Genomic DNA, 24,645 nt, shown 5'->3' with positions numbered 1-24,645 from the left:
CGAATGTGCAGGTGGCGGCCCCGAATCTCGACGACACGGCTAGATAACGGAGAACGCGGCCGTGAGGCTCCCACCCCCGCTTGTGCTGCTGTCTGGAGGAGTGCTTCCTAAACCAGCGACGAGGTGAATATCTGGTGACCTACTGCTCTTTCAAACTGGGCGCTGGGTTCCTGCGCAAAATGGTGACCTACTGACAGTGCCACTTCAGTGCCCTAGAAGCTTGCCGCAGAGAGGCTCTGTGTGCTGATAAAAACATTAGAGACTGGGAGCACAGACAGGGTCGGATTGGGATCACAATTTGGCCCGGGCACTGACGAAAAAAGTGGCCCACGTTCAAGGGGCGGGCGCACAATTAAGGGGCGTGGCCCACATCCAAGGGACGTGCCCTTTCATGGAACACCATTTGGTTACTCTTTGAGGTCTAATTTGTAGAGAAATATTTAGTAAATTAAGCCATTTAAAGCTTACAGAGCAAGTAACATTGGTAAAGACTAGGAGCACTGCAGTTCTGATAACTGAATACTTACTTGCAGTCTTAACGCCCTGCACAATGCCGTTAGATACTCTTTCCCAACCAGCTATGTCCTAGACTCCAATCATCACATAAATCAGAAATCTAGCACAAAGTCAAGGAGAAAGGGTAAGACTGGAATCTCTGGGAATAGAACATGTAATAACAAAAGTAAGAATTCACAAACGAGGAAAAGGCAGTTGGGGTGTAAAGAATGCTGGAAAATGTATCTGTACAATCTAGTCATAAATGTATTTCACAACCAGCAGGTGATGTCCATATAAAAAAAACGCAGTTCTATCTATGAGTACCAATTACAGTACACATGATCCGATTTTTTATTTAAGGGCCTGGGCGATGAAGTGATCTGCCCAGAATCACAGGTTGTTGAGCAGAGGCTGGGACTCAAAATTGAATCCCGATCTCTGCAACTCTGGAGTCAGGCCATATATGCCTATGCACAGACCAGAGACGTTTTAAGGCATGGGCAATGTGGGCTCTGGCCCAGGGCCCCAGCCTTTCAGGGAGCCCCCTGATAGAGCCAGCTCTGTTCTGCAGAAAATCTTGCCCTAATGACCATGCATACTCCTTAAACAGATTGTTTTAAATACCATTTTCCAAATTTATTTTTAATATGGGCGATGAGTAAGAACCTATCACAGAGATTTTGCTGAAAAATGTGTTTATGTTTCATGCAACATCCATAAAAAATGTCTTATCAAACAGGCCATCACATATGAGAAATGGGAGGATGTCACTGAGATTATTTTCAGTAATTTTAGTGAGCTGCTACTGTGTTGTAATATTGAAAACACACGTCAATGTCCTTGAATATTAGACGTAAATAATTAAGAATTTGCACAAGTATGGTAGTGCTCTGTCCAGTGACCAGCTGAAAGAGGGCATCAAAGAGCAGAAATTGGATTATAAATTCAAATCTGTTCCGAACAGGGGCCCAAAAATATGTTTGGCCCAGGGCCCCCAAACTCCTTAAGATGTTTGGCACAGACAAGGAATGAAAGTGAGAGGATACTCTTCTTGCACAGGACACAGGGCCAAGGTGACAATGGCCTACATGCCGAGCAATTAAAAAAACAGCAAGGCCCCTTTCTGTCACCAAATTATTCGAGCCCTCCAGCGAAGGAGCACCTAATAAGCAGGAAGCCCCTGCTATTACTAACCTACTCAGCCCTCCCCAGACCTTCAGCTCAGGAGCACATGAAAAGCAGTAAGGCCCCTGCAATTAGTAAATTAATCAGCCCTCCCTCCCTCTAGGCCTCAGGGCAATGTCCTGGCAGGGGAGCACAAAACACAGCTGCTGGGTCATCCGTGGTAGCCAGGGGGAGGCTGAGGTGAAGATGGTGCAAGTTTCAAAAATCACCTGGCCCCCACAGCGAGACCCATTCTACCTCGCCCACTATGCCCTGAATGTGAAGGGCTGTGGGCGAGGTGTTAAAACTAACACTGTTTGTGCTGTGTGGGCCCCTGGGGGGGCCAAGGTGAAAATTGCTCAAAGGCCTGAGCAACACCTGGCCCGAAGAGAGGCCGATTTTTGCAAACAATCACCCCCTCCCCAGCCACCCTCAGCGTGATTGCTTTGCAGGGCAGGGGGTGAAGGAGAGGCCACAGCGGATAATCGCTGTATAGCCGCACAGTGAAGCTGCATTCATTTCTCTGTCTCCGTGCCCTCTATGGGCCGCCGCCGTTTTTTTTCCTCCCCTTTCCTAGTCCACAGAGAGCACGGAGACAGAGACAGAGAAATGAATGCAGCTTCACTGTGCGGCTGGGAAAGGGGAGAAAAAAAACGGCCCACAGAGGGCACGGAGACGCCGGCCCTTCGGCCAATGCCCGAATGCCCGCATTGCCAATCCGCCCCTAAGCACAGATCGGCAATATTCGCAAACACTGTGGCAGGTACCAAGTAACCTAGTCCTATGGGGAGGGCTGGGGGATGCTGCACATATCGCCCGGAGGCTGGGGAGACCTGGCTTGGTTGTCGAGCCGCGACATACCGCTCACGAGGCCTGCGGCTGAACCGGGGACGCTGCTGGTTGCGGCCTGCCTAGATTAGGGCGCCTGGCGCTGGAGTGTAGAACCTGTGACGGACTGATGCGTCGAAGATTGGTGTCCTTTTGTCCCACCACACCGCTCCCAGTAAGTGCTGCAAAAAGGACTGACTATGGTTGTGCTAAACTAGGTGCAGATACATAGCAGTGGACCGCAAAGTGCGGAGTGTGCAGGGTGTTTTGGGTCACTCCCATCGCAATTGATGAGGAATTAACTTGAGCAACCGTAACAACAGCCGCCCGCATATCGGCGAGTTCCATATGTGAGAAACCCACACAACATTGTGCAATAGCATTGCCTGCATCGGATAATCCTTACTTGTGTGGAACACTAAGTGGCCGACATAACCCTGGTAGTAACCTCTCAGCTACACCACAGACGCAGGCTTATAGAGGTGGTTATAATCATGGGCAAGACAGACAAACAGCAAACAAAACTGAACTTTGAAACTAGGAAGCTGACGAAATCCCTAGTTCCAGCTAAAGCAGACACTGAGCCCGAGTTGGAAGCAGGCATTAGCAGCAAACTGGAACGCATGATGCTTAACATGCAACAGAGCCTGCAGTCCATTGACGCCAAGATAGATCACCTTAACCTGCGAATGGACGGCTTGGCAGCGAAACTTGCTGAACATGGATCGAAGATAGCAGAAGTTTCTCCAGAACAAGGAGTTCCAAAAGACTATAGGAGAGGAACTTCAGCAATATTTTCTCACAAATCTGGGCTCAGTATCTTCACCAAGCACCCTCTGGGAAGCAAGTAAGGCCACCATCTGGGGAGTGGCCAAAAGCCGCCTTCGGGTGCAACGGCTAACCCAAGACAGTCATTTAGTCCTTCTCGAGGCACAAGCGATCCGACTGGAGACTGACCTTGCCAGAACCCCAGACGAAGGCCCGTGATAGGCAACTGGCAGCCATAAGTGAAGAAATCAAGCAAACCTCGCTAGAATCAGCTAAACTGCTGTGGCGCCCAGTAGTATGGCTGGGGGGACAAAAACGGCAAGCTGCTGCACAGACTGGCCTCATATCCCTTAGCAAATCGAATCGTACCCGAGATCCGTGAATCCTCGGGAAACATTTGCCATACCTCAGTTAAGATTGAGAAGGCTTTTGCAGGCTATTAAGCTCGCTTATACTCAGCACACAAACTGGAGGGTTCCCTCCCAGACTTTCTGAACCCTCTGCAAGTCCACATTCCCTGTTTAACACACTCAGAGGCAGCTAGTCTGAACCTTCCCTTCACCCCAGAGGAAATAGGTGCGGCAATCGCCCAACTGGCATCCTGGAAGACCCCGGGCCCGATGGATTCCCTTAGAAATACTATGCTTCCTATCGGGAGCTGCTGGTCCCCCATCTCTCCACCCTTTTCTAGCATGTGACAGAAGTTGGGACATTCCCCCCAGAGACGGAGACGGCAACCATTGTGGTTATTCCCAAGACCCAACCACACTCGTCCGCCTGTGTGGACTACTGGACGATATCCCTAATCAACACAGAAGTCAAGATCTACGCTACTGTCTTGGCTCAATGCCTGTATCCACTCCATAGCTAACTGATCCACCCGGACCAGTGCGGCTTCATGCCAGCACGTAGCACCAGACTCTGCCTAAGACACCTCCCCTTAGCCCTTGCAAACCACCAGACACTTACCCCTTACCTAGCACTCCTTCTTGTGGACTTCGAGAAAGTCTTTGATACTGTTGACTGGCTCTATCTTGAAGAAGTGCTCACAATAATGGGTATGGGTCAGCAGTTTCGGCGCTTCATTCAAGTCCTATACTCTAACTCTAGAGCCAGAATGCATATTAACGGAATCCTCTCTGAGATATTCCCAATCCGAAGAGGTACGAGACAGGGCTGCCCGCTCCTGTTTGTGCTGGTGATGGAATCACTGGCGTGTCTCATCCACACGGACTACTCAATTCAAGGTTGGGCATGGAGAAGCCACCACATTGATCAAATTGCCCTATACAGGGACGACGTCCTGCTCTTCTTGGCGGACCTGGCCTGCTCCGGCACTAAATGTCTCCAATCCCTCCAAGTCTTTGAAAAGATTTCTGGCCTCTGGCTGAACCCAGCCAAATCGACCCTCGTGCCTCTTCATCTCTGTAAGCAATGTTTCGACTGGAAGACTAACATTCCCATTAGATTGCAGTCATTCAAATATTTAGGTATATGGGTCGCTCTACTCCCTGTACTAGAATGGGCGCTGAACATTACCCTGCCACTTAAGCCCCTCGGAAGGGTGGCATTATTTAAGATAATGATCATCCCTCGGTTCCTATATATTATTCAAAATACCCCCTTTCACTATCCTGCAGCTGGTTCCAGGAGATTGACGCCATGACTACACAGTTCCTGTGGGGAGGTGGGAGGCCGCGTATGGCTCTCGTCCGATCCCGCATTCCGTCCTTCGACAGCGGCATGGGCATGACGGACCTATACCTATACTATCTACCCACCCGGTTGCTTGTCTTTCACGACTAATTCACCGGAGGATGGTCCGATCCAGCTTACAGAACTGAGCTTCGAGACATGGACTTCCCTCAAATCCAGGTCCTCAGGCACGGATGCCTCATTGCTAAAACACTCCCAATGGTGACCCGGACCGCCTTTCTGGCCTGGCATTCGGCCCTGCGTCATACATAATGGAAATCTAAATTGACCCAACAAACGCCACTCTGGTAGGCATGTGGCTAGCTGAGGTGGCGGCGTTGCGAGGGTTTAAATATTGGGACTACATTGGCATCTCACAATTGGGTGACGTGTGGGAGGGAGACCATATAGGGACTTTTCAGGATCTACAGAACCGCTTAACCCTACACGCCTCACAATTTTACAGATATTTACAGATACGCCACGCCCTGAACGCACACATTTCAATGGGCACCACACTTCCTGAATTCAGCCCACTGGAATCGCAGGTCATGATGGGAAATCTTGGGAAGGGAGGCATATCGCGCATATACCGTACCCTCACGAACAACGGCCCCACAACACCGCTTAAACTTTGCTGGGATGGTTGGCTGGGCCCCTTGGAGGATGAGGATTGGCAGGATGCCCTTATGGCCCTCAAGACAGTCACTGCTTCTGCCAGACTCCGACACTTGCAGATCTACTACCTCTACACTGCATACCTCACCCCGGAGTGACTACATAGAGCGGGGATGCGTGCCATGTCCGAATGCACAAGCTGCAGGCACCAACCAGCAGACTTCTACCATATGGTCTGGTCTTGCCCTGCCTCATAAAATACTGGGAAAAAATAGAATCGGAACTCACACTTCAGTGCCCTAGAAGCTTGCCGCAGAGAGGCTCTGTGTGCTGATAAAAACATTAGAGACTGGGAGCACAGACAGGGTCGGATTGGGATCACAATTTGGCCCGGGCACTGACGAAAAAAGTGGCCCACGTTCAAGGGGCGGGCGCACAATTAAGGGGCGTGGCCCACATCCAAGGGACGTGCCCTTTCATGGAACACCATTTGGTTACTCTTTGAGGTCTAATTTGTAGAGAAATATTTAGTAAATTAAGCCATTTAAAGCTTACAGAGCAAGTAACATTGGTAAAGACTAGGAGCACTGCAGTTCTGATAACTGAATACTTACTTGCAGTCTTAACGCCCTGCACAATGCCGTTAGATACTCTTTCCCAACCAGCTATGTCCTAGACTCCAATCATCACATAAATCAGAAATCTAGCACAAAGTCAAGGAGAAAGGGTAAGACTGGAATCTCTGGGAATAGAACATGTAATAACAAAAGTAAGAATTCACAAACGAGGAAAAGGCAGTTGGGGTGTAAAGAATGCTGGAAAATGTATCTGTACAATCTAGTCATAAATGTATTTCACAACCAGCAGGTGATGTCCATATAAAAAAAACGCAGTTCTATCTATGAGTACCAATTACAGTACACATGATCCGATTTTTTATTTAAGGGCCTGGGCGATGAAGTGATCTGCCCAGAATCACAGGTTGTTGAGCAGAGGCTGGGACTCAAAATTGAATCCCGATCTCTGCAACTCTGGAGTCAGGCCATATATGCCTATGCACAGACCAGAGACGTTTTAAGGCATGGGCAATGTGGGCTCTGGCCCAGGGCCCCAGCCTTTCAGGGAGCCCCCTGATAGAGCCAGCTCTGTTCTGCAGAAAATCTTGCCCTAATGACCATGCATACTCCTTAAACAGATTGTTTTAAATACCATTTTCCAAATTTATTTTTAATATGGGCGATGAGTAAGAACCTATCACAGAGATTTTGCTGAAAAATGTGTTTATGTTTCATGCAACATCCATAAAAAATGTCTTATCAAACAGGCCATCACATATGAGAAATGGGAGGATGTCACTGAGATTATTTTCAGTAATTTTAGTGAGCTGCTACTGTGTTGTAATATTGAAAACACACGTCAATGTCCTTGAATATTAGACGTAAATAATTAAGAATTTGCACAAGTATGGTAGTGCTCTGTCCAGTGACCAGCTGAAAGAGGGCATCAAAGAGCAGAAATTGGATTATAAATTCAAATCTGTTCCGAACAGGGGCCCAAAAATATGTTTGGCCCAGGGCCCCCAAACTCCTTAAGATGTTTGGCACAGACAAGGAATGAAAGTGAGAGGATACTCTTCTTGCACAGGACACAGGGCCAAGGTGACAATGGCCTACATGCCGAGCAATTAAAAAAACAGCAAGGCCCCTTTCTGTCACCAAATTATTCGAGCCCTCCAGCGAAGGAGCACCTAATAAGCAGGAAGCCCCTGCTATTACTAACCTACTCAGCCCTCCCCAGACCTTCAGCTCAGGAGCACATGAAAAGCAGTAAGGCCCCTGCAATTAGTAAATTAATCAGCCCTCCCTCCCTCTAGGCCTCAGGGCAATGTCCTGGCAGGGGAGCACAAAACACAGCTGCTGGGTCATCCGTGGTAGCCAGGGGGAGGCTGAGGTGAAGATGGTGCAAGTTTCAAAAATCACCTGGCCCCCACAGCGAGACCCATTCTACCTCGCCCACTATGCCCTGAATGTGAAGGGCTGTGGGCGAGGTGTTAAAACTAACACTGTTTGTGCTGTGTGGGCCCCTGGGGGGGCCAAGGTGAAAATTGCTCAAAGGCCTGAGCAACACCTGGCCCGAAGAGAGGCCGATTTTTGCAAACAATCACCCCCTCCCCAGCCACCCTCAGCGTGATTGCTTTGCAGGGCAGGGGGTGAAGGAGAGGCCACAGCGGATAATCGCTGTATAGCCGCACAGTGAAGCTGCATTCATTTCTCTGTCTCCGTGCCCTCTATGGGCCGCCGCCGTTTTTTTTCCTCCCCTTTCCTAGTCCACAGAGAGCACGGAGACAGAGACAGAGAAATGAATGCAGCTTCACTGTGCGGCTGGGAAAGGGGAGAAAAAAAACGGCCCACAGAGGGCACGGAGACGCCGGCCCTTCGGCCAATGCCCGAATGCCCGCATTGCCAATCCGCCCCTAAGCACAGATCGGCAATATTCGCAAACACTGTGGCAGGTACCAAGTAACCTAGTCCTATGGGGAGGGCTGGGGGATGCTGCACATATCGCCCGGAGGCTGGGGAGACCTGGCTTGGTTGTCGAGCCGCGACATACCGCTCACGAGGCCTGCGGCTGAACCGGGGACGCTGCTGGTTGCGGCCTGCCTAGATTAGGGCGCCTGGCGCTGGAGTGTAGAACCTGTGACGGACTGATGCGTCGAAGATTGGTGTCCTTTTGTCCCACCACACCGCTCCCAGTAAGTGCTGCAAAAAGGACTGACTATGGTTGTGCTAAACTAGGTGCAGATACATAGCAGTGGACCGCAAAGTGCGGAGTGTGCAGGGTGTTTTGGGTCACTCCCATCGCAATTGATGAGGAATTAACTTGAGCAACCGTAACAACAGCCGCCCGCATATCGGCGAGTTCCATATGTGAGAAACCCACACAACATTGTGCAATAGCATTGCCTGCATCGGATAATCCTTACTTGTGTGGAACACTAAGTGGCCGACATAACCCTGGTAGTAACCTCTCAGCTACACCACAGACGCAGGCTTATAGAGGTGGTTATAATCATGGGCAAGACAGACAAACAGCAAACAAAACTGAACTTTGAAACTAGGAAGCTGACGAAATCCCTAGTTCCAGCTAAAGCAGACACTGAGCCCGAGTTGGAAGCAGGCATTAGCAGCAAACTGGAACGCATGATGCTTAACATGCAACAGAGCCTGCAGTCCATTGACGCCAAGATAGATCACCTTAACCTGCGAATGGACGGCTTGGCAGCGAAACTTGCTGAACATGGATCGAAGATAGCAGAAGTTTCTCCAGAACAAGGAGTTCCAAAAGACTATAGGAGAGGAACTTCAGCAATATTTTCTCACAAATCTGGGCTCAGTATCTTCACCAAGCACCCTCTGGGAAGCAAGTAAGGCCACCATCTGGGGAGTGGCCAAAAGCCGCCTTCGGGTGCAACGGCTAACCCAAGACAGTCATTTAGTCCTTCTCGAGGCACAAGCGATCCGACTGGAGACTGACCTTGCCAGAACCCCAGACGAAGGCCCGTGATAGGCAACTGGCAGCCATAAGTGAAGAAATCAAGCAAACCTCGCTAGAATCAGCTAAACTGCTGTGGCGCCCAGTAGTATGGCTGGGGGGACAAAAACGGCAAGCTGCTGCACAGACTGGCCTCATATCCCTTAGCAAATCGAATCGTACCCGAGATCCGTGAATCCTCGGGAAACATTTGCCATACCTCAGTTAAGATTGAGAAGGCTTTTGCAGGCTATTAAGCTCGCTTATACTCAGCACACAAACTGGAGGGTTCCCTCCCAGACTTTCTGAACCCTCTGCAAGTCCACATTCCCTGTTTAACACACTCAGAGGCAGCTAGTCTGAACCTTCCCTTCACCCCAGAGGAAATAGGTGCGGCAATCGCCCAACTGGCATCCTGGAAGACCCCGGGCCCGATGGATTCCCTTAGAAATACTATGCTTCCTATCGGGAGCTGCTGGTCCCCCATCTCTCCACCCTTTTCTAGCATGTGACAGAAGTTGGGACATTCCCCCCAGAGACGGAGACGGCAACCATTGTGGTTATTCCCAAGACCCAACCACACTCGTCCGCCTGTGTGGACTACTGGACGATATCCCTAATCAACACAGAAGTCAAGATCTACGCTACTGTCTTGGCTCAATGCCTGTATCCACTCCATAGCTAACTGATCCACCCGGACCAGTGCGGCTTCATGCCAGCACGTAGCACCAGACTCTGCCTAAGACACCTCCCCTTAGCCCTTGCAAACCACCAGACACTTACCCCTTACCTAGCACTCCTTCTTGTGGACTTCGAGAAAGTCTTTGATACTGTTGACTGGCTCTATCTTGAAGAAGTGCTCACAATAATGGGTATGGGTCAGCAGTTTCGGCGCTTCATTCAAGTCCTATACTCTAACTCTAGAGCCAGAATGCATATTAACGGAATCCTCTCTGAGATATTCCCAATCCGAAGAGGTACGAGACAGGGCTGCCCGCTCCTGTTTGTGCTGGTGATGGAATCACTGGCGTGTCTCATCCACACGGACTACTCAATTCAAGGTTGGGCATGGAGAAGCCACCACATTGATCAAATTGCCCTATACAGGGACGACGTCCTGCTCTTCTTGGCGGACCTGGCCTGCTCCGGCACTAAATGTCTCCAATCCCTCCAAGTCTTTGAAAAGATTTCTGGCCTCTGGCTGAACCCAGCCAAATCGACCCTCGTGCCTCTTCATCTCTGTAAGCAATGTTTCGACTGGAAGACTAACATTCCCATTAGATTGCAGTCATTCAAATATTTAGGTATATGGGTCGCTCTACTCCCTGTACTAGAATGGGCGCTGAACATTACCCTGCCACTTAAGCCCCTCGGAAGGGTGGCATTATTTAAGATAATGATCATCCCTCGGTTCCTATATATTATTCAAAATACCCCCTTTCACTATCCTGCAGCTGGTTCCAGGAGATTGACGCCATGACTACACAGTTCCTGTGGGGAGGTGGGAGGCCGCGTATGGCTCTCGTCCGATCCCGCATTCCGTCCTTCGACAGCGGCATGGGCATGACGGACCTATACCTATACTATCTACCCACCCGGTTGCTTGTCTTTCACGACTAATTCACCGGAGGATGGTCCGATCCAGCTTACAGAACTGAGCTTCGAGACATGGACTTCCCTCAAATCCAGGTCCTCAGGCACGGATGCCTCATTGCTAAAACACTCCCAATGGTGACCCGGACCGCCTTTCTGGCCTGGCATTCGGCCCTGCGTCATACATAATGGAAATCTAAATTGACCCAACAAACGCCACTCTGGTAGGCATGTGGCTAGCTGAGGTGGCGGCGTTGCGAGGGTTTAAATATTGGGACTACATTGGCATCTCACAATTGGGTGACGTGTGGGAGGGAGACCATATAGGGACTTTTCAGGATCTACAGAACCGCTTAACCCTACACGCCTCACAATTTTACAGATATTTACAGATACGCCACGCCCTGAACGCACACATTTCAATGGGCACCACACTTCCTGAATTCAGCCCACTGGAATCGCAGGTCATGATGGGAAATCTTGGGAAGGGAGGCATATCGCGCATATACCGTACCCTCACGAACAACGGCCCCACAACACCGCTTAAACTTTGCTGGGATGGTTGGCTGGGCCCCTTGGAGGATGAGGATTGGCAGGATGCCCTTATGGCCCTCAAGACAGTCACTGCTTCTGCCAGACTCCGACACTTGCAGATCTACTACCTCTACACTGCATACCTCACCCCGGAGTGACTACATAGAGCGGGGATGCGTGCCATGTCCGAATGCACAAGCTGCAGGCACCAACCAGCAGACTTCTACCATATGGTCTGGTCTTGCCCTGCCTCATAAAATACTGGGAAAAAATAGAATCGGAACTCACACATATCCTGGGTTGGCATGTACCTCAAGACCCCATGCTCCTCCTCCTGGGCATTATGGGACTAGATTGGTCCCAAGCAGATAAATTATTCGTGGGGACGGCCATCACGGTGGCCAAATGAGATATCGGCATGGACTGGACACAACCGGATCCCCCGACAATAGCTAAATGGCTCTGAGGTGTGGACTGGTGCCCCGCTCAAGAGAAACCCTTGTTTGAAACCAAAGACTGCCCTGCCAAGTACCAGAAAGTATAGGGTAAATGGACGGACCAACTGGGATAGTGGGGTCCATGGGGATAGCTCCTTACTTCCGACAGACTGCTTGGTTTTGCCATGTAAAGTGCTCGATCACTGTGCATGCTGTATAACATTACCATCGACACCCTCACAGTGTCTTATATGCAAACATGTATACTGTGCTGTTGCTGCTAACCTTCTCTTTGTTTTCTCAAAATCAATAAAGTTGATTATCAAAAAATATATATAGAGAGCTCCCATTATTATGCTTGGCTATATCTTGAAGACTAATTATGTCCACCTGCCACTGACAATCTAGCTGTGCATTAACAGTGGTCAGTCTCAGGAGTGTGGCTGAGTCAGTCAAGATGGCGGACGCGAGTCTGTGAAGGTCCGTCGCCTTGCCCAAGCATCTGCCCAATGCGACCTGGGAACACCGCACCACAGATCCCGGGGTAGCCTGAACCGGCTGTAGCTCACTGTCGTGAGTCGAAGACCCAGTCACTGCCTTCTCAAACCTCCCGTAGGGGTTATAACCGGCACCGGGAAGGGCGAGGCTGACCCAGAGTTGGATTTGATCGAGTCTGATCTGAGCTGAGGGTGATGGGCGCGGAGGTGATCGCCGATTGCCGGTGGTAGCATCCCCCGTCTGGGAACTGGTCCAGTCCCTTTCACCACCATCCATTGGAGCTGGAGGTTGCGGTGAGGATGGCCCCCTGGACTTTATGATGGCCCAGCAGCTATGATGTAGGCCACAGTGGAGGCTTTCCTTGCACCCAAGATCTCCCTCCCCCACCTCCATGGCCTAGACCATGCATTGGCGGCTGGAGTCAGGCCATGCGAGGAGAGGGCCCTCTGCGACAGGGGGTGGGGGATCTGCTGCTGCCCCGGGAGACCTAACTGGGCTGCGACTATACAGGGCCTTCATCGAGGGTGCCCCTTTTTGGCTACAGCCCGTGGACTTTCTTGTGGTCCTGGTCTCCCCCTCCTTCTCGACGTTCAGATCAGGACAAGTGGGAACAGACAACCTCTGTTGGTGCTGGGGGGCGGTGGCTGCGAGCTCCGCGCATGCTTCTTGTGTGATCACCTCACTTACCCGGACTGCAAGAGAGCTGAGCTGCAGCAGACTTACCGCATCAATGCCATCGCTAGGGCACACGGTGAGGCCTATACCCCCATGAACGCCTGCTGGACCCCAGCTCTCCCTTCTGATTTGTGGAGAGGTGTTCCGACATTTACCACATCGCGCTGATTGTGTGCCCTTGGCAGCCCGTCGTGGCAACCATTCCCCTCTCTGAGCCCACCGCCTCTGCATCATCATCATCAAGGAGCATAGTGAGGCCTTCTTTCTCACTGCCACCAACTGGGCCCTGGCTCCTGCTCCAGCTTTGAAGAAATGCTGTAATAACTTTATTTTTGTCTCCCCGGCCTGATTTTCATATTACTGTGTCTGCGGGGGGAGGGGGAGGCATTGCTTTGCCTGTTGGCCCTTTTCCATGCCTCCGAAGCAAACATCCCTGACATCTCATGGCATGGACAGGCTCTGGTCAGCCATGACCGCCATGGCGCATACTCAGACTTATGGCCAGCGGCATCCCAGACACTCTACCTCGAGGTCTCACTCAAATTCCACCTGCTGTGGACACTGTGAATTTGCTGTTCACTGCCGTCGAAAACTCACATCTTGCCATGGAGATGCTCTTCAATGCCCTGCCCTTGGACTTCAGCTTCCTATGTGATGACCACTGTAAACTCATCAACAGGGTGGTGGACGGTGAGAGACAACTAGCCACGCTGCATCCGGTTGTTATGGACACCCAGTGCACCGTCAGGGAGCTACAGAACCATATCTATCACTTAAGGATAGAGCTGAAGACCTCAAAGGTCAATCCCTCAGAAGTAATATGGGCATTATAGGCCTGCCGGAAGAAGTGGAGGGTCCTGACCCTATCTAGTACTGGGGGATCTGCTTTAAAACCTTTACTTCAGAATTGGTACTCACACCTTTTTTTCTCCCTGGAGAGGGTGCATCGGGTTCCCATGAGTTGCACCCTTCCAAGCTCTACCCTCAGGCCAGTGCTAGTGAAACCCCTTCATTTGAAAGACCGGGCCGCTATCCTTGATGCTGCACTTCATATGAGGCCGCTTAATTTAGAGGACAAAGTGGTCATGCTATTTCCTGATTACACCAGGGCGGTTCAGCAACACAGATCTCACTTTCTGGGAGTTAGGCATCTACTGCGCCAACATAGGATCCAGTATTTGCTCCTCTTTCCGACTTGCCTGAAGGTCATAGCAAATTACACCACTCATTTTTTCACTAATCCATAAAAAGCATGAGACTGGACAGAACAGCAGTATGACTCGACAGCAGCTTATAGAACCGGCCTGCTTCAGACCCAGGCTAAGTCGAGGAGGAGGAAAAGCTAGAAATCCCCCACTCCGAACACTCCACATCCCTCCACGTAATCAGGCCTGAATCTTGAACAGATTATTCAGGACCAACAGCGTGCCCTGCAGGCTGCTGCAGACATAGCACCAGACACCGCTACCACTGACAGCGAAAAAGGCCACCACCTTTTCATCTCAGATGAAGATACTCTTCTCTCTAATGATTCGCAGAGTGTTCCCTGAGGCGTTCAAAGACACTGCCGCCATCGTGGACAATCCTATATGACTGAGAAGGGCCACTGTTTATCACTATGCAAGTGATAATGCAGCATCAAGTTTTTGTCCATGCTGATGTCACTCCATGCTATCTTTTCTACTTCCCTATGCTATTTGTGTTCTCCCATGTATCTCTCAAAGTAGGCTTGAACTCTTCCACTGTGTCTCCTTCTCCCCTTCCCTCGATCCCGGTGTGAGGATATGTTTCAGGGCCCCCCTGGGAACACCCACAACATTATGTATCACGGTTCACATCCCCCCACTTTGACTATTTATAGCTCCAACACCAGCTATCAAAACTACGACTTTAGCCCCTCGGGGGAACTGTGGGCCCCTGCTGGCTTTAAATTTCATTAAATAGGGCAATTGATACTTGGCATAACATCTCCACAGTTGCTCCCCCCCACACTCGTTGAGTTATCACAGAGATAATGTTTGAAGTAAGCTCCCCCTGTTTCACATACCTGGTTATGTATAAGCCTCTCTACTACCCTGTCCCAACACCCCATACAGGGAAACAGCCATCACAATGTGGCTGTTTCCATGCATGCCATTACAATACAAGTGTTACAACACTTGTGTAATTACAACCCGTAGAATTTGCTCCACATTTTTTACTACGTATATGCTTTTACCACGCATGCCTTTGCAACAAGTTTCGTTGAAAAGGTATATATGGTAAAAGCATATGCGTAGTAAAAAAATATAAGTATAATCATGGAAAAAGCTGTGTTGGTATGCGCTCAACATTGTTAGAGGAAACGGAGAGACTCTTCTGCTTACTCACAACGGCGTGCACCGCCCCCCTCAGACAAGTGCCTGCACCGCACGGAACACAAGGAGAGAGGTAAGGGGGATTGAGCCTGGGTCGTGGGCTACTATTTTAGGGGCTGGGGTGCAGGGGAGGTCATGCGGGGATAGTGTTTTAGGGTTTAGGGTAGGGAAAGGGTTCACCAGGGATCAGGATAAGTGTTCAAGGAGGAGGTCAGGGAAACATTTACCATGCATATGCTTTTATCAAACATGCTTTACAATAAATTTTGTGGTAAAGGCATGCATTGTTAAGGCATATTCATTGAAAAAATATGCGTGGCAAAGGTTTGCGTTCTAATGGAATTTACATTGTAATGCATGTGTGGTAAAGGCATGCGTTACAACAGAATACGATGTAATGTCTTACAATCTCCGATGCATGGCGCTGCATATTTTCAACACTTTCTCCATTTCCACACTGGGAATGGTACATGATATGTGACAAATATTGAGAGAAGTCCCAACATATCATTGACCCCCACCAAACACACCTAATATGCAGTCATGTTCTGACAATCTCCTCCTGCTCACACTGAATGTAAGAGTCATGCACACTGCTCGTGAGAGGTATGAGTTATATGGCTCTCACTATCTAGGACGTGTAATCTTGGCTCATGAGGTCCATTATATAGACCTCCGTTGGTCACCTCCCCGATCACCAGTTCTAACCTGGCACCTCCAGAGTGACTGTCATGACGATCCAGTTTTCAAGAAATAGCAATGTGATTATATTCAACATTACTTTGCGGAATACCATGGCACCACCTCCTCCGAGACGGTGGAATGGGATGCATTTAAAATGGTGACACAGGGTCATTGCAAACAGCAGGTGGTGGGGGTCTGTAGAACCTTAGATATCGAAAGAAAATCTGCAGAGAAGACCTTGCTCAATTGAATAAGGAAGGAGACCAGGACCCAGAGAAGCCTTCACAGTTCACTGAGGCTAAAACAGCCTATGCAGAACTCTTAGAACGGCTACAACGTATTCATTTTACAGCTCATGCGTCTGAGTTCCATCGAGAGGGGACAAGTTGAGCCGACCCCTAGCCTGGCTTTATGCCAAGACTCCAACCCAGTTCCAATAACCAAACTCATTTCACCCACAGGTGTTCCAATCTGCTCCCAGGAGGCTATCCTAAATCAGTTTTACACTTATTATTCTACCTTTTGTCAGGCCTCCTCCTGCTACTACAGGAAACAACTGCCCTAACTTTTCTTGAAGACATTACACTCCTGTACATCCCTATTACACACAAGCACACATAAGACGCCAAACTCACCAAAGAGGACGTATTGCAAGCCCTTAAAGATCTTTCCCGAAACAAAACCCCATGTCTCGATGGTATACCACTTGAAATCAATAACCCTTTTGTGCTCATATGTGAATTGTCTATATGCGTTAATAACCCAGTCAAAATGCACTAAATGGAATATTCCATATACATTATCTTGTTATTGTTATTGTTATTTGTGATTTGTATCGCGCCTATTCACCTGCAGGTCTCTAGGCGCTCGGAAATCGATGGTAAAACAACAACTTGGTAATCACAAAAAGGCGTCCGCTATCCTATATCGCACTCATAGATCTTCTAAACAGCAGTGTTTTTAGCACCTTTCTAAACCGTAGGAGATTCCCTTCCCTGCGCAGCGTCTCAGGTAGTGTGTTCCATAACTGAGGAACTAGCACAGAGAAGGCTCTCCCTCCCTTGGTCACAAGTCTGTACCGAGGACAGACCAGTAACTGAGAGTCTGAAGATCTAAGAGTTCTCATTGGGCTGTACACCACCAGACGATCTTTAATGTAGGCAGGTGCCAGACCATATATTGCCTTATGAGCTGTGCACAGGTTCTTAAATTCCACACGCTCTTTGATAGGGAGCCAGTGCAGGCTCTTTAACAGTGGGGATGCTTTAGATCGTCTTGGTAGCCTGAAGATGAGACGTGCAGCATCATTCATGACGACCTGTAGCCTGTTTGTTAAAGTTTTCGGCAGGCCAAGATAGAGGGCATTCCCGTAATCCAGCCTCGAGATCACCGTGGCCGCAACGATGGAGCGCATCATCGATTGGGAGAGAACGGGGGCTAGCTTCCGTAGCTGTCGAATGATGTTAGTGCAGCTTCCCACCACGGAAGAGATCTGACTAACCATAGATAGATCACAGTCCAGCTTGATCCCCAGGCTCTTTACATTCAGGCTGGGTTTTGGAGCCGGACCTAACTCCGCAGGCCAATAGAGGTCACACCGTGGCAGATGGAATCACCAGTACCTCGGTCTTATCTGGGTTAATTTTCAAAAGATTTTCCGTCATCCATTGAACAGTGTACCTCAAGATGTTCTGGGCATGGAGTTGTGCGGCGTTGGTGTTATCGACACTCAGCAACAGCTGTGTGTCGTCCGCATAATTAAATACTGTACAGCCCATGCATGCCAGGGAAGCAATCAGGGGTTGCAGGTAGGTATCTATCCATGAACACCAATTATGACTGTCTCATTTGTATAAAAAGTTTTTCTATGTTTATTTTAATTATTCAAAATACATTTAAAAATGTACACAATATACATATCAATCAACATTCAATTCAAGATTTAAAAAACATGGGAATACATATATCATCTTCATACAGATCAAACAAAGTCTGTATATTTACCCAACCATAGACTGTGGTTATTTAAAATATTTCTTACACAGACCCTCCTTTCTTTGTAGACACTTCTTATATATCCCACATTATTAACATACAAAACAAATAAAAACAATAAAAATAAATGCAATCCATCCCTATACATTAAAATTCGATTACATCAAGTCCTTTTACATAAAAATTCTGTTGACGCGTCGTTTTGGCGGCTCCTGGAGTTAATCCCCGCCTTTGCATCACAGCAGTTTGCAGCATCTTCCAAACGTGCTGCTTGACACGGAGTATTCATGCACGCTTTGACATCCACCCGAAAGGGGAACGTGTTTGCTCGCAATGTGGCCGTGTTAGGATATTCTGACATTACATGCATAATATCCGCGATATATACTGATTATCAGTCTTCAAGCTTATGAGATTTTGAACATCCCTATTTTTGTATCCATGTGGCCACGTTTATATACCGCCGCAGTTTGATCGACTACTTCGAGATAATTATCTTTGGGATTTTCCTATCATTTTGACCATTCAACTATCTATGAAGGTGGGATTCACAAATCATAATAAAATAACTATGGACGCCAAGTACTAAATATATTGTCGCGCCTAGCTGAATTACATATGGAGTCTTATTTCATCCTGTGTGGTCAATAAGAATCCAGTTCCAAAGTTCATATTTCAGTGCAATAGACGGTTATCTGATGAAGGCACGAATGCCGAAACGAGCATAGTCCACATCTGCTGCACTGCCTCCATCAACTCCACGTCTATTGTATTTATTCATGGAACTAATTCATTTATGTTGATTTTTGTCAAATGGATTATGTGAGATAAATGAACACGCTTTCAAACAGATAATTTTTCATAAAACAAAAGAAAATTTGATAATGAATTTGCAGAAAATAATAAAAAGAAATATACTTTTCTAGATGTTATTGTCTATATATTCTCTACATTGGGAGTTACAGTTTACAGAGAGATGTAGAATTGGTTTTGTTCTTAAAATAAACTAGCTATAGACCTTTATTTAATGCGTATTTTTTCCTATGTATAGCTTGTGGAGTATATATATAGGGGTCCCCTGTTTCCTAAAGAGTTAATCCCCGCCTTACTCAGGACAAACTTACATATATACAGCCACGGCCGGAAGTGGGAGGAAATGCAGAGCGGTGACATGGGGAGGGGGAGGGGCAGGGTGGGGGGTAGTAATGTATGGATTACGGAGTTTTACAGGTAAGTAAACATTTAAATAAATACAACGAATTTCATTGAGTACACTGCATCCCAAAATGCGATGCAGTGCGCGCAACGAAATTTGTTTTATTTATTTAAATGTTTACTTACCTGTAAAACTCCGTAATCCATACATTACTAACCCCCGCCCTGCCCCTCCCCCTCCCCACGTCACCGCCCTGCATTTCCTCCCACTGCCGGCCGCAAATGCATATATATAAAACTTCACGCAAAAAACAATTGTTACTGAAGGAGACAAAAAACATTAAAACCCCATCACTTCATATTTAGCAATTTTTTATGACTACCATTCAATAGCATAATACAGTAATTTAGTGCAAACTGCTGGCTAAAAATCACCCATCCTCTATACTTGTAGGGGTACATTAGCGCAAGAAAAACATACCTTGTTTTGGGGCAGCTTAATATTTTAAATAATTGCAAATTGCTGACCATAGCATAAGGAAATCCACAGATAAATGTTGTGGCCAGATTAAGTAGTGTAGTGTGTCAGTACATCCACCCCATAGAAATGATCTGCTAGATCTATGCATTATTCGTTTTTTCGTTCCACGTAAGGATACGTCAGAGAAGACGTTTTGCCAACAGTACTGATCATATGATGACATGAACCTTGATCGTTGATCCTTGCGCCCTTCACTTCAAGGAAATATTACGATGATCTGAATATTGTCACCTCTATAAAATTGTGTGTCCTGCAATGTATACATATTAATTACTTATTTTTCAACGTATTATTTAATCTTTAATGATTTTTCACCAGTTATGTTATCTTCCCTTCTATTTGTCAGAGGGCAGAAGTATTCTATTCACTAGTCATTTTCATTTTTAGGTTATACTCTTCTACACCACACCTGTCAACATAATATGTACCACTGTTACATACCATCTAGTGCCACTCATGATTTTACTGTATTGTGACTTAGGGGCCTTTATCTGAGTGTGCGGCTTGTCTCATTGTAGATCTGGAAAAGGCATTAAATTTGCTGCTTTGAACTATCTCTTTCAAAATCTGACCCGATTTGATGTTGGTCCCGACTCCTTGCATATACGCGCCTTATATACACTAACCCGACTTCTCGAGTTCAGTTAGGATGCCTCGTCTCCACATCATTTCCTCTAGGTAGGGGAACCCTGCAGGGCTATTATCTCTCTCCATTGCTTTTCGCTCTCGCAGTGGAACCATTGGCTATCCACTTATGACGTGAGGGTGCTGGCTGGGGGATACTCCTGGAATACAAGACGCATGTGGTGTCCATGTATGCTGATGAACTCCTGTGACCTCGCCCCCCTATGCTCTATTCTCAACAAATTTGCAGAGGCTACAGGGTTTCGTATCAATTGAGACAAATCAGTGATATATCCTCTTCACCCTGATCAGCAACCCCAGTCCACCTTGATAGGCTCTGTGCCCCTGCGATGGCAGGACACAGCCCTGCACTACTTGGGAATACGCCTTTGGCATTCCTCGCCGGGTATATTCGACAGGAATCTCCGTGTGGCACTACAGGGTATCAAGACACAATTGCAATGCTGGTGCACACTGCTTCTTGCCCCGATAGAGAAAATGCCCTGGTGAAAATGATTATATCACCTTGCCTACTCTATTACTTTGCCAATCTTCCTGTTTGCCCCTCTTACTCCTTCTTTCAAGAACTCAATTCCCTGCTGAGCGTTCTTATGTGGGGTGGTGGGCGTTGTCGTGTGGCGCTTGGCAAGCCACTGCTCCAGCTGGATTAGGGGCCCCATCCTTTGAGGCGTATTACCTCGCGGCACAGTTACAATGGGTGTCACGTTGGACAGATAGGAGATACCTAGGAGATAACTGCTGCACAGACAGAGGGATGACACTCCAGACTAACCTTCGCCTCACACCTGTCCACCCATGCAAGTGGCTGTGGCTCGCACCTGCATGACACGCTTTTACCATATGTCACACAAACTTCCCGGATATGCTCCGGCCCTGCCCCTAAGGGGACTGCCTAATTCCCTGGGTTCTACGCAAACTTGAACTGATCCCTTGGACCGTATGTTCAATTCACACGACAGGAGACCTCTTCCAAGAAAGCGATTTCTTTCATTTGACCAGTCAGTAGTTGAGTATGGCTTGCCTCCTGGGCAATTTCTCTCGGCATCGCCACTTCACATGCACTTACCGTATCCTGTGGAAAGAAGGTTAACTGAACCTCCAACAAACCAGATACTACAGACAATCTTAACCTTGGGTTCTGGCCGTCACTTAAACACCTGGTAGTATAAAGCAATACGCAAATGGACCACGCTTTCCCTAGTAACGCTTTGACATAAATGGGAGGCGGATGTGCACTCCACGATAAGGAATGGGAATTAGCCTTACAGGTTCTGCACCAGGTATCCCGCAATTCTGATTTTAAGAATTTACAATTTTCACACCGGTCCAAATCAACCGTATTTTCCCCCAAGCAGACATTAAGTGCCCTAGATGCTGTGCCCTTGACATGGTCCTACAACACATGATTTTGTATTGCCCATCCTTACATCATTATTGGATGACGGTACACAAACTTCTCCTTCAGATCACAGAGCCCCACAAAATACGCCTGTGCTTTGCCTCTCTGGCACTTCTCCTTGCAAAGCACACTCCTACCTTAAACTGGCATTCCCCGACAGCCCCCATCGCTTGGGGTCTAGTATGGGGCAGATCGCAGATGAGGCGTGGCAGAGGAGGATGCCCTCTGATACCAGGGGGTGCACGGTCAGCATAAAACACCCATCTCCCCCTAATGCGCCCATCTGTTCTCGGAGTTTGTGCAACGCATACATAATGATAACCTCCCCCATGAAGCCTTATAAGATATTGTCCTATTCACTATTATTTTAACTCCTCCCTCCCCACAGATAGACATCACTATCTGTGGGGTTCTGGTTGTACTGTGTGCTTCTAACTTAGCAGATCCCACTCACACTGCTCCCATCTCCCTCCTTCCGTGGATATCCTTGACAAAATTAACCCTGCTGTGCACCTCTAAATGTGTCCCCCCCATTCCTTTTGAGTAGTTTTTCCAATTCCACTCATTCTTCAGCGTTTTGACAACTGCATTTAAGATTATGAAGATGCACTTTATACACATAATTATTCATTATGTATTTTACACACTGATTTCACATGTTCTAAATATGTGCTTTTCTTTTCTTTTGTTGTACCCTGCAATGACTTTGCATTAGTAAGTGTATATGTGACTTGTCATACTGCCGATTGTACCTATTTCTTTAAGAGCAATTAAACAGATTTAAATAAAAACGATGGTCGGTTTCCTCTTAAAATGCCTTCCGTCTGGCTTGTGGAATGAATACGGCTCTTCCCCAAATAAGCAGGTCTTTACCTGCACTCTGTTTACTGGCTCATTTTCAACTAAAGCCCTTCTAAACAGAGCTGCCGCATGTACAAAGCTTCTGACCCTGCTTGTATCATAATAAAGCTTCCTTAACCCGTCCCCCGACATGTTATCAGCCCCTACATCCCATAATATGAAAGACAATGGTTTTCTGTAAGGGCATTTTATTAAAAATAAAGAATGTTAGCAACACCTAAACAAGGCATACTTTGCAGTTTCATGGTACAAGTCTTGTCGTTGTTGGACAGTTTGCTGTCTTTTCACTACGTATACATAATATGAGACATGCTGCATACATTACTAGGGGCCTGGCAGAAAATTTGCCTCTGCATCATACAGTTTGATATTTTTACTGCTATAAACTCAACGGCTCTAGAAGGGACTTCCCACTCACCCCTCCTACACCTTTGCACACTCAGGATACAGACACCATTCACATTTTTTTACAATTATCTGTCGTTCGATACAAAACCTTTATTTCTGCAATAATCTTTGGTCAGAAGCTCCAAGGTGATATGTAAGCTGGTCGTCGGTGATAGTATTATCTCCCTCATACCGCAGTTGTACGAGCTCCAATATTCCTCTGTTGTAGGTAGCCACGCATTGATACATTAGTCGGCTATGCACATAGGACTGTCACACTGCATCACCATGGGCAGCTCACCAAGATTCAGATAGCGCAGAGTACAGGTTGTATTTCATATATTCTTTCTTTAAGCAACACATATACCTATCTGTCACTACATATGTATCCTGAACGTAATTTAGAAGCATCTTGCGCGCCAACATTCTGATGCTTGGCCTAAAAATGAGTAAGTATGTATCATTAAATAATACAATAATGACACAATACGGGGGGACTCATCCTTCTTTAAACCAATTTTTGTGGGGCTAAAGAGCCGACTCGTCTATTTTTAAAATGAACATCTCAAAAATGTCCTTCTATATAGCCTTTCTGCCATCCTTCTATTAAAACACGTACAAAAACCTTGTATATGACAGAGTTTTGAGCTTGGCTTGCTCGAGCATCAGACCTCTTTGAGCGTGCTCGAAAAGACCTTAGTCATCTCAGGGTAAACATTTTTCTTTTCCAAGGACATACCATGCAGCAAACTTACATTTTATATACTTTGTTCTGGCCTAGCAAGCTACATATATGACGAATTGTTCATGAAGTGTATGAGTTGTATAGACACCTGTGAGCCTGCTGCTGCGGATCATTAATTTTATGGCCATAACAGAGGTTATCATACTCACATTTGACACACGCGCTCACAACAATCGTAACAAAACCTTTAACAGGCCATATGGCATTGTAGGGTATGCCTGGATCTTCCTTTTCAAAATCTGCGATATTATAGGTACAAACACATTTCTTACTCAGCTCTTTGTTGTGGATTGTGGAACTTTCAGTCTGTTTTGAACAGCATAAGTGGTAAAAGCATACAGGGTTAACCTTTGGCGACGTTCCCTCTACCATGGCTCTTTTTGCTGATGCTTCCTACGATTCACAAAAGAAAGAAAGAAAAACAGCTGATTAGTTCAAAATAAAATATAGCTGTATATATGGTATAAGTAAGTGTCTAAAACAATTTTACTAACCACGTTATTTTTGTGGGACTCCGTGACGGCTCTGAAATCTTGAGAGTCGCTAAGATCCATCGAGGCATAACCCGGTCAGAGTTTGGGCTCTTGCAGGATGATAGCCTATGGAGCCGATTCCTCCTGAAACCCTATATCTTCATAGACCGGTGAGTTAGGAGTTGTTATAGATTCTTCACCATATTCCATGGAAATTCAATTATTTTCAATGTTTTCCTCATTACTCGAGGCTTTGCAAATGCCGGCAGATCACCTCATCAAAACTGGTGACATCATGGCGATGCTCTTTAAGGTCACTCTGGAGCGCGTTCTGCTCCTTTGCTGCTGGTGTCAGGCTATGATAATAGCTATTGATAATGTACAAACCACCATCAGAGGGCGTCATTTTAATGAGGTGGCTGTATCTCTCCATAATGCCTGAGCAATTTATTTCTGGAATCGGCTTCTGGGTTTGGCATAGGCTACTTAGGAGCTCCTTATGTGTATTCTAAGCATCAAAAAAAGGGACATACTCCTCTACATTACATCATGGTCACCTGATCA

At 47.3% G+C, this 24,645-nt stretch overlaps 1 pseudogene; it reads right to left on the bottom strand.

The window, feature by feature from the left end:
- Positions 1 to 23,371: 23,371 nt before the first annotated feature.
- Positions 23,372 to 24,291, bottom strand: LOC144823552 (uncharacterized; annotated as a pseudogene).
- Between the last annotated feature and the right edge of the window lie 354 nt (positions 24,292 to 24,645).

The sequence above is a fragment of the Lissotriton helveticus genome, chromosome 3_1 (genome assembly GCF_964261635.1).
Source record: "Lissotriton helveticus chromosome 3_1, aLisHel1.1, whole genome shotgun sequence".
NCBI classification, from domain to species: Eukaryota; Metazoa; Chordata; class Amphibia; order Caudata; family Salamandridae; genus Lissotriton; species Lissotriton helveticus.
This window is presented reverse-complemented; position numbering and strand designations above follow the sequence as displayed.